Genomic DNA, 8,749 nt, shown 5'->3' on the forward strand with positions numbered 1-8,749 from the left:
ATTCCTCCACCAGTGCACATTCACCACCACCAATATCCCTGGTATACCCCCCTTTCCCCCTCTCCCCCTGCCTCTAAGGCAGACAATATTCCCCATACTCTCTCTACTTTTGGGCATTATAGCTTACAACACAGACACTGAGAAGCCATCATGATTGGTCCATTATCTACTTTCGGCATGCATCTCCCATCCTGTTGCATGAACGTTCTGCAATCGGAGGCGCTGAGATAGGAACGCGGAAGAAATAATCACTGATTGGAGGACTAAGGCTCGCTCTGGCTCTTAGCAAAGGCAGATGGCCTCGTGGACCTCCTTTTATTGATCATGGTACCTCTAAAGGGCGCAATATAGTGACGTCACCAAAGGCATCAAAAAATGTTACAGGGAGAACATTGAGATAATGGAACATATTGTTTCCTTGTATGGGTAGGCCTATAGCCTCGGGAAAAGAATACAGAACTGAGAAGGGAAAGATACAAAACCGAAACTGAAACCTACAGGCACCTGGATTTACATCCCAAAGACTAGGCTGTGCTTGCCACTTCAAATACAAACTGGGCAGGCACCTGAAATCTGCATCCCAAAGACAAAGCTCGGCCTGCACCTGAAATCTACAATTTACAATATCAAAGGTCAGGCCTGGCTAACACCATCTGCATGTCAAAGACCAGCCAGGCTTCTGTGAGAGAAGGAAAAAACTGCTCTTTTCAGTGTTCTGAAATTATTTTTCTGAAGGCAGCTTGAAGGGGGAAAATGTTCAGCTTCATCCAAACCAGTCAGGACACACGAGAAGTCTCGCCCATTTTCATGGGTCCCTATGTTCCTGTCCGTAGCACGGTACAGTATACATGGGCTCGCCCTGATAGCTCAGTCCAGCCCCAACACCATCCCAACTGGTTTCTCCAGCCATCATTTTCTTAGTGACCCCTTCTCTATTCCATCTGCCTTCTCCCCTCCGCTCATGAATCAGTCTTCCAGCTATGGGGCAATCCCCCTGGCCCTTGTATCTACTGTTCTTGGGTGTCAGCCTCATGTTATGTTATTTTATACTCCAAAAATGAGTGCAGTCTCTCTATGACTGTCCCTCTATTTCTGACTCATTTCACTTAGCATGATACTTGTACCACAGTTTCTTTATTCAGTTTCTTTATATAGTCATCTACACTTGGGTTGTTTGCAGATTTTGGCTATTGTTGGTACTGCGCAAAGAAGATAGGGGTACAAATGTCTTTTCTCCATTTTGATTATGGGTTCTTGAGATATATTCCAAGAAGCAGAGATGCTAGGTCAAATGGAAGCTCAATTCCCAGATATTTTAGGAATGTCCATCACATTGTTGTAAAGAAAGTCTGGAGCAGTCGATATTCCCACCAGCACTGAACCAGAGTCCCTTTCTCCCCGCATCAGTACCAGCACTGCTTGTTCTTGGTTTTGTTTGTTTGTTTGTTTGTTTGTTTGTGTGTTTGTTTCGATGTGTGCAGGCAGCCTCTGTGATGTGAGATGATGTTTCATTGTTGTTTTGATTTGTATTTTCTTGATGGTTATTGATGTTTAGTTATCTATCATTCTTCATCGTGGCCATAGGCATAATTTCAAGACTAAAACCACAATGACACCTGCAGGCAAACCGAAGAAGCTAACCTAGATGTGCAAACAAAAATTCTGAGTACAATGAGTATAATAAGATGGAATTAGAAATCCTCAAGGATAATAAAAAATATCTTCAAGAAAACTTAGAGGCAAAAAATTGAAGATAATAAGAGACAAAGAATGTGCAGGATCTTTCATAGCAGATCTTGATAAACTTAGAGATTCTCAATTGATCATAGAAATGCAAATTAAAAAAATCAGTGAAATCTAAATGATAAAGAGGAGTTTATCACCAAAGAGATTAAAGAAAGTCTAATATTCCAATCTATCAAGAAGTATAACAAATAGTGTCAAATTCAGAAAGGAAAGTATGTCAGAAATTGAAAATAAAATTATAGCAATGATATGAATTGAGATTAAGAAAAATATTTAGGAGAAATCAAGATTGTCTAAGAGAAATATTAGACTTCTTTAAAAGAGTAAAGTTCAAATAATGATAATACGAGAATATGAAGACTGAGAGAAAGGTACAGAAACCGTGTTCAAACAAAGAATATCTGACGACTTCTCAAATCTAAGGGAAGTTTAATCAAGAAGCTGAGAGAACAGGGAAAACTTTGAATCAAAAATGACTGCTAGGCACCAGAGAGATTTAACAGTGGGTAAGTCACTTACCTTAAACATGGCAAAAACAGGTTTGATCTCCACCTTCCCAATTGGTTCCTCGAGCAACAACAGGAGTAATTCTCTTTTTTTATTGAATCACCATGAGATGCACAGTCACAAGGTTGTTTGTGACTAGGTTTTAGTCATAAAATGTTTCTATACCCTTCCCTTCACAAGTGTACATTTTTCACCACCAATGTCCCCAGTTTTCCTCCTATCACTCTCCCCACATGCCCTGCACCCCTGCCCAGCCTGCCTCTGTGGCAGGCACTTTTCTTCTTTCTGTCTCTCACTCTCTCTTTCCTTTTGGGTATTATGGTTTGCAATATAGGTACTGAGAAGTTATCATGTATATCCCTGTACCTACTATAAGCACTCAGTTCTTCTCCAGAGTGATAATTTCCAACTATCATTGTCATACTTGAAGGAGTAATTCTTGAGTGCAGGACTTTTTCAGAGAAATAAAAGCTAATGGAGCTTACCACCACCTGAAAGCTCAATAAGAAATGCTAAAACTTCTTCAGCAAGCAGATATATACTGATTAGTACAATCAGCAAGATTATAAACATTGCTATCAGACAATAAAATATAAAAAGTATGACTCCATATTCAAATAATGATGAGTCACCACCACATAAAAACACTCTTTTAGATGTTAGAGTGATATCGCAGTGAGCGGGACCCTTGACTTGTATATGGCCAACTAGGTTCAATTTCCAGTACCCATATGGTTCCTTGAGCCCTGCCAAGGCTGATCCTTGAGTGCAGAACCAGAAGTAAGCCCTGATAACTGCTTGATGTACCCCAAAAACCAAACAAAGAGAAAGAAAAAACTCTGTTATGTAGTAAATTTGATGCAACTCTCATGATAACTAGAAAACAGAAGTATGGTACAGAGACATTTTGAAGAAAAGTTGAAGAAAGGGAGAACAATAACTAGGGGAAAACATCCACCTGAAATAGCAGATAGAAAAAATAAGAAAAAACAACAGAACTATAGACAACCATAAAAGAAAAAAGAAAATAACAATAAATTACTCAAATATTAATAACAAATCTAAATGTGAATAGTTTGATTTCACCAACAAAAAAAGAAAGATTGTCTACTTGTATGTAAAAAGCATAGTATAGATTCATGTAGTATTATGCATACAAGAGCCTAACATCCTATATAAATGCAAATAGTCTCAGAGTGGAAAGCTGAAGCAAGATGTTCCAAGACAATAATGCAAAAAGAAGTCACAAACTACTCGTCTAATATCTGATGAAAATAGATTTTTTCCCATCATTGTTCAGAAATTGTTCCTGACTTTTCACTCTGGAATTACTCCTAGCAGTGCCCAAGGGACCATATGGGATGCTGGAGATAGAATGTGGGTCTACTGCATGCAAGACAGATACCCTCTCCACTGCCTCTCTGATTCTTAACCAAAAAAGTAATGAAATAAATGGATATTCTATTCTTATAAATGAGTAAATCCATCAATAAAATACAATATATGTATGTATCCAATGTGCATGCATGAAAATAAACCAAACAAATATTATCAGACTTTAAAGGATACTATAAGGAAACACAATAATGGTAGAGAGTATTAGCATACCTCTTACAGCAATGGAAAGATCATGCAGATAAAAAAAATTAAGCAAAGAGTGTCATTAAGTGACATAACTTGAGGCCAGAGACATAGTAAAGGAGTTAAGGTGCGTGTCTTGCATGTGTCTGATCCCCATTTCATCCCCCAATCTACATGGTCCCCTGGAGGCCTGCAAAAACCACCAGGATGTCCTGAGTAATCTCCAGTACTGCAGGACCAGAACAACAAATAACACATCTTCAGGTTTTTGCATTGAACCACTGGCATGGTTACTGAGAATAATTATGGTTCCTAAGTACAGCTTGGGAGCCCCCCAAGAGACATAATTGACTAGTGGGTTTAATGGATATGTGTAGGATAACATAGCCTCAGGTAGTTTAGGTTTATTGGGTTACTTCCATCACATTGCTCCCATTCCTCTTTGTTTATTTGTAACTTCTTTCTTTGTGTTCTGTTGACTTGTAAATATTGTTTTTCTCTTCTCCTTGAGTCATTTGCATAGTTTATTCAGAGCCAAGTCCTTTTGTATGGACACAGGAGACTGTAGCAAATGCTATACTTTTGTAACCTGGGAATCATTTGACTCTACATGATATTTTCCTCCTGGGCATTATATTTTCCTCAGCTGCCCTTATTTCCTAGCACCCCCAAAAGCAGGGTCACGACAAGGCAGAGGCACTGGATGGACCCAGGGCAAGCAGTGAATTATGTGCTACTCTGGCATCGAGATAGCCCTGGCTAAAGCGCCTAATGCTTAATTGTAAGTTAAGACCTTGGTCATGGACAAATGCTGTCATGATCCAAAAAATAATAACTAGATTCGGACCCTGCTAGGTTTAGGAATGACTAATCTGTCCTGAGCAATGTAGTCTGAGTCTGCAAGATGTTCCCAGGAGAGCTGCCCTGCAAGCCTCAGAGTATCTCTTACTGTGTTCATACAAAAATAGCTAGTATTAAGATGTTGATGGAGTTTTTTGACTGAGGAAAGGAAAAAAAAGACTTTAAGAGGTATTTTGCCTGCTGGCAGTGAGGAAGGTCTTTGGAATGCCCCTAGGTGGTGTTTCCTTTGAAATTGGTGGCCCTCGGGAAGGGCTTTCTTATGTTGATATTGGTACCAGACTGTGAACCCACAGCACACACCCTTCTGTGTGCATAGTGCATAGTTTTTATAGATATGAATGAGAACTTCCATCTCAAAATAAAAATCTGCTGGGCAATCCTCCTGGCCCTTGTATCTACTGTCTTTGGGTGTCAGTCTCATGTTATGTTTTTCTTTCTTACTTAGTTCACTTAGCATAATACTCTCCCTGTCTATCCACTTCTAAGCAAATTTCATGACTTCATCTTTCCTAATAGATGCATAGTATTCCATTGTATACATGTACCAAAGTTCCTTTAACAAGTTATCTGTTCTAGGGCACTTGGGTTGTTTCCAGATTTCGGCTATTATGAAGGGTGCTTTAATGAACATATACATACATATGTCATTTCTACTGTCCTTTTTTGCATCCTTGGGATATATTCCCAGAAGTGGTATTGCAGGGCCATATGGAAGCTCAATTTCTAGTTTTTGATGGAAGGTCCATATTGTTTTCCAGAAAGGCTGGACCAGTTGGCATTTCCACCAACAGTGAAAGAGCATCCCTTTTTCCCCCACATCCACATCAGCACTGGTTGCTTTTGTTCTTTTGAATGTGTGCTAGTCTCTGTGGTGTGACATGATATCTCATTGTTGTTTTGATTTGCATCTCCTTGATGACTAGCATTGTGGAGCATTTTTTCATGTGCCTTTTGACCATTTGTATTTCTTTTTGAGGAAACTTCTGTTCATTTCTTCTCTCCATTTTTTGATGGGGTTGGAGGATTTTTACTTATACAATTCTACTAGTGTCTTGTATATCCTTGATAGTAATCCCTTATCAGATCGGTATTGGGTAAATATTCTTTCCCATTCTGTGGGCTCTTTCTGTATTTTGGTCACTGTTTCTTTTCTTTTTTTTTTACCATGAAATGGTTTTTTTTATATTTTTTATTTTTTAATTCTTTAGTGAGTCACCATGAGGGTACAGATACAGATTTGCACATTTTAGAGCTTGTTATTCTCTCATAAAGTGTTAGCAAACCCATCCCTCCACCAGTGCCCATTCTCCACCACCAATAAACCCAGTATCCCTCCCACCCCCCTATCCCATCTCCCCCCTCTATGGCAGGGTATTCCCTTTTGTTCTCTCTCTCCAATTGGGTGTTGTGGTTTGCAATAGGGGTATTTAGTGGCCATTGTGTTCATATTCTAGTCTACTTTCAGCCCTCATCTCCGTAACCATGTGGGATCTCCAATCACATTTTACTGGTGTTCCCTTCTCTATCTGAGCTGCCTTTTTCCTCAGCATGTGGGACTGGCTTCCAAGCCATGGAGCCAACCTCCTGGTACTTATTTCTACTATTCTTGGATATTAGTCTCCTACTCTGCTATTTTATATTCCACAGATGAGTGCAATCTTTCTATGTCTGTCTCTCTCTTTCTGACACATTTCACTTAGCATGATACTTTCCATGTTGATCCACTTATATTCAAAGTTCATGACTTCATTTTTTCTAACACCTGCATAGTATTTCATTGTATAGATATACCAGAGTTTCTTTAAACAGTCATCTGTTTGAAGCTTCTGCACCACAAAATATACAGTGACCAGAATACAAAGACAATCTACAGAATGGAAAAGGATATTCACCCAATACCCATCAGATAAGGGGTTGATATCAAGAGTATATAAAGCAGTGGTTGAACTCTACAAGAAGAAAACATCCAACCCCATCAGAAAATGGGGCGAAGAAATGAACATAAACTTTCCCAAGGAAGAAATACGAATGGCCAAAAGGCACATGAAAAAGTGCTCTACATCACCAATCATCAGGGAGATGCAGATCAACACAACCATGAGATACCACTTCACACCACAGAGACTGGCACACATCCAAAAGAACAAAAGCAACTGCTGTTGGAGAGGATGTGGGGAGAAAGGGACCCTTCTACACTGCTGGTGGGAATGCTAACTGGTTCATATCTTTTGGAAAACAATATGGACGCTTCTCAAAAAATTAGAAATTGAGCTCCCATTTGACCCAGCAATACCACTTCTGGGAATATAACCCGGAGAAGCAAAAAAGCATAATCAAAATGACACCTGCACTTATATGTTCATTGCAGCACTGTTTACAATAGCCAGAATCTGGTAACTGTTTCTTCTGAAGTGCAGAAGCTTCTTAGTTTGATGAAGTCCCATTTCTTTATGTTTGCCCCATAGTTGGAAGCCTGCTTCATTTTCAAAGGGGAGAAGGCAGATGGAATAGAGAAGGAATCACGGAGAAAATGATGGCTGGAGGAATCAGTCAGGATGGGAGATGTGTGCCGAAAGTAGATAATGGACCAAACATGATGACCTGTCAGTGTCTGTGTTGCAAGCCATAGTGCCCAAAAGTAGAGAGAGAAAGAGCATGGGGAATATTGTCTGCCATGGAAGCAGGGGGAGGGTGGGAAAGAAAGGGTATACCAGGGATATTGGTGGTGGGGAATGTGCACTGGTGGAGGGATGGGTGTTTGATCATTTTGTGATTGTAACCCAAACATGAAAGTTTGTAATTATCTCACAGTGATTCAGTAAAATTTAAAAAATAAATAAATAAACAACTGCACATTTGCTTGAGTGCACATGTAGCAGTCTTAATGACAGATAAAGTTTTTGAACACACAATAAGTGTATATGTTCAAATTGAAATTACATGAATTATTATTCTAATCACAAATGTATAACCATAGAAATCAACAATAAAAATAAAATACATGTGGAAAGCAAACAAATTCTGTCAGCAAAGAAATTAATGGAACAATAAAAAAATCACTTGGAGAACTTATAAATAAATATAGATAAAAATAAAGAGATGAACTATAGAATGCAGCAAAGGCAGTAATGAGGGAAGTTCACCACAAATGAGACCCACAATTAACAAATAAGAAAGTTCTCAAGTGAACAATTCAACTTTACACCTGAAGAAACTAAAAAATATGAAGCAAACAGAACTACAAGTCGACAGAAAGAAGAAATTTAAAAAATGGAATGGAAATTAGAGAAAAAGACAATGTAAAATATAATTTAAATATAATGCAAACAAAGATAGTTCTTTCAAATAATACAATTGATAACCTCTTCCATAGAATTTCTGAAAAAGAAAAAACTGATTTTAAAAAATAGAAGTGAAATGAACAAAGTTAGAAATGATACTTGTGAACGCTAAACTTGAAATTACTGACACAACACCTTAAGAAAGGATTACTAAGGAGATAAGATCTAACAAATTAATAAGCCAACTCTGGTAAAAAAATGTATATAATGTACACTTTTACTCAACATAGCCAAATACTTATTTTTCTCAAGCGCACGTAGGACATTCGCCAGGATTTTATTTCAGCCCACATATTTTAGCCCACAAGTGTCATAAATGATAATGACTTAAAAAGATATAAAATACCTTCTCCGAGTATAGTGAAATTAAAAGATAAATAAAATTAGGAAAATAAAGGACTGAAAATATGTTGCAATTAATTAATATATAATTTAACAAGTATTTGGTTAAATAATAAATCACATCAGGAATAAGGCAATATTTAGAGATAAATGAAAATTAAAAGACAACATATTAAAACTTCGGGTATATATTAAAGCAGTTTTCAGGAGAATATGTATCCACATTTAAAAATAGTAATAATCTCAAACCAATGTCTTAACGTAAGACTTAACGAACTAGAAAATCAAAAAGAAAATGAAGCCATAACTATTTATATAAAATTGTAATTGAATATTAAACAGACTAATAAAATAAAGTATAGAATAACAAC

The sequence above is a fragment of the Sorex araneus genome, chromosome X (genome assembly GCF_027595985.1).
Source record: "Sorex araneus isolate mSorAra2 chromosome X, mSorAra2.pri, whole genome shotgun sequence".
Lineage (NCBI taxonomy): Eukaryota > Metazoa > Chordata > Mammalia > Eulipotyphla > Soricidae > Sorex > Sorex araneus.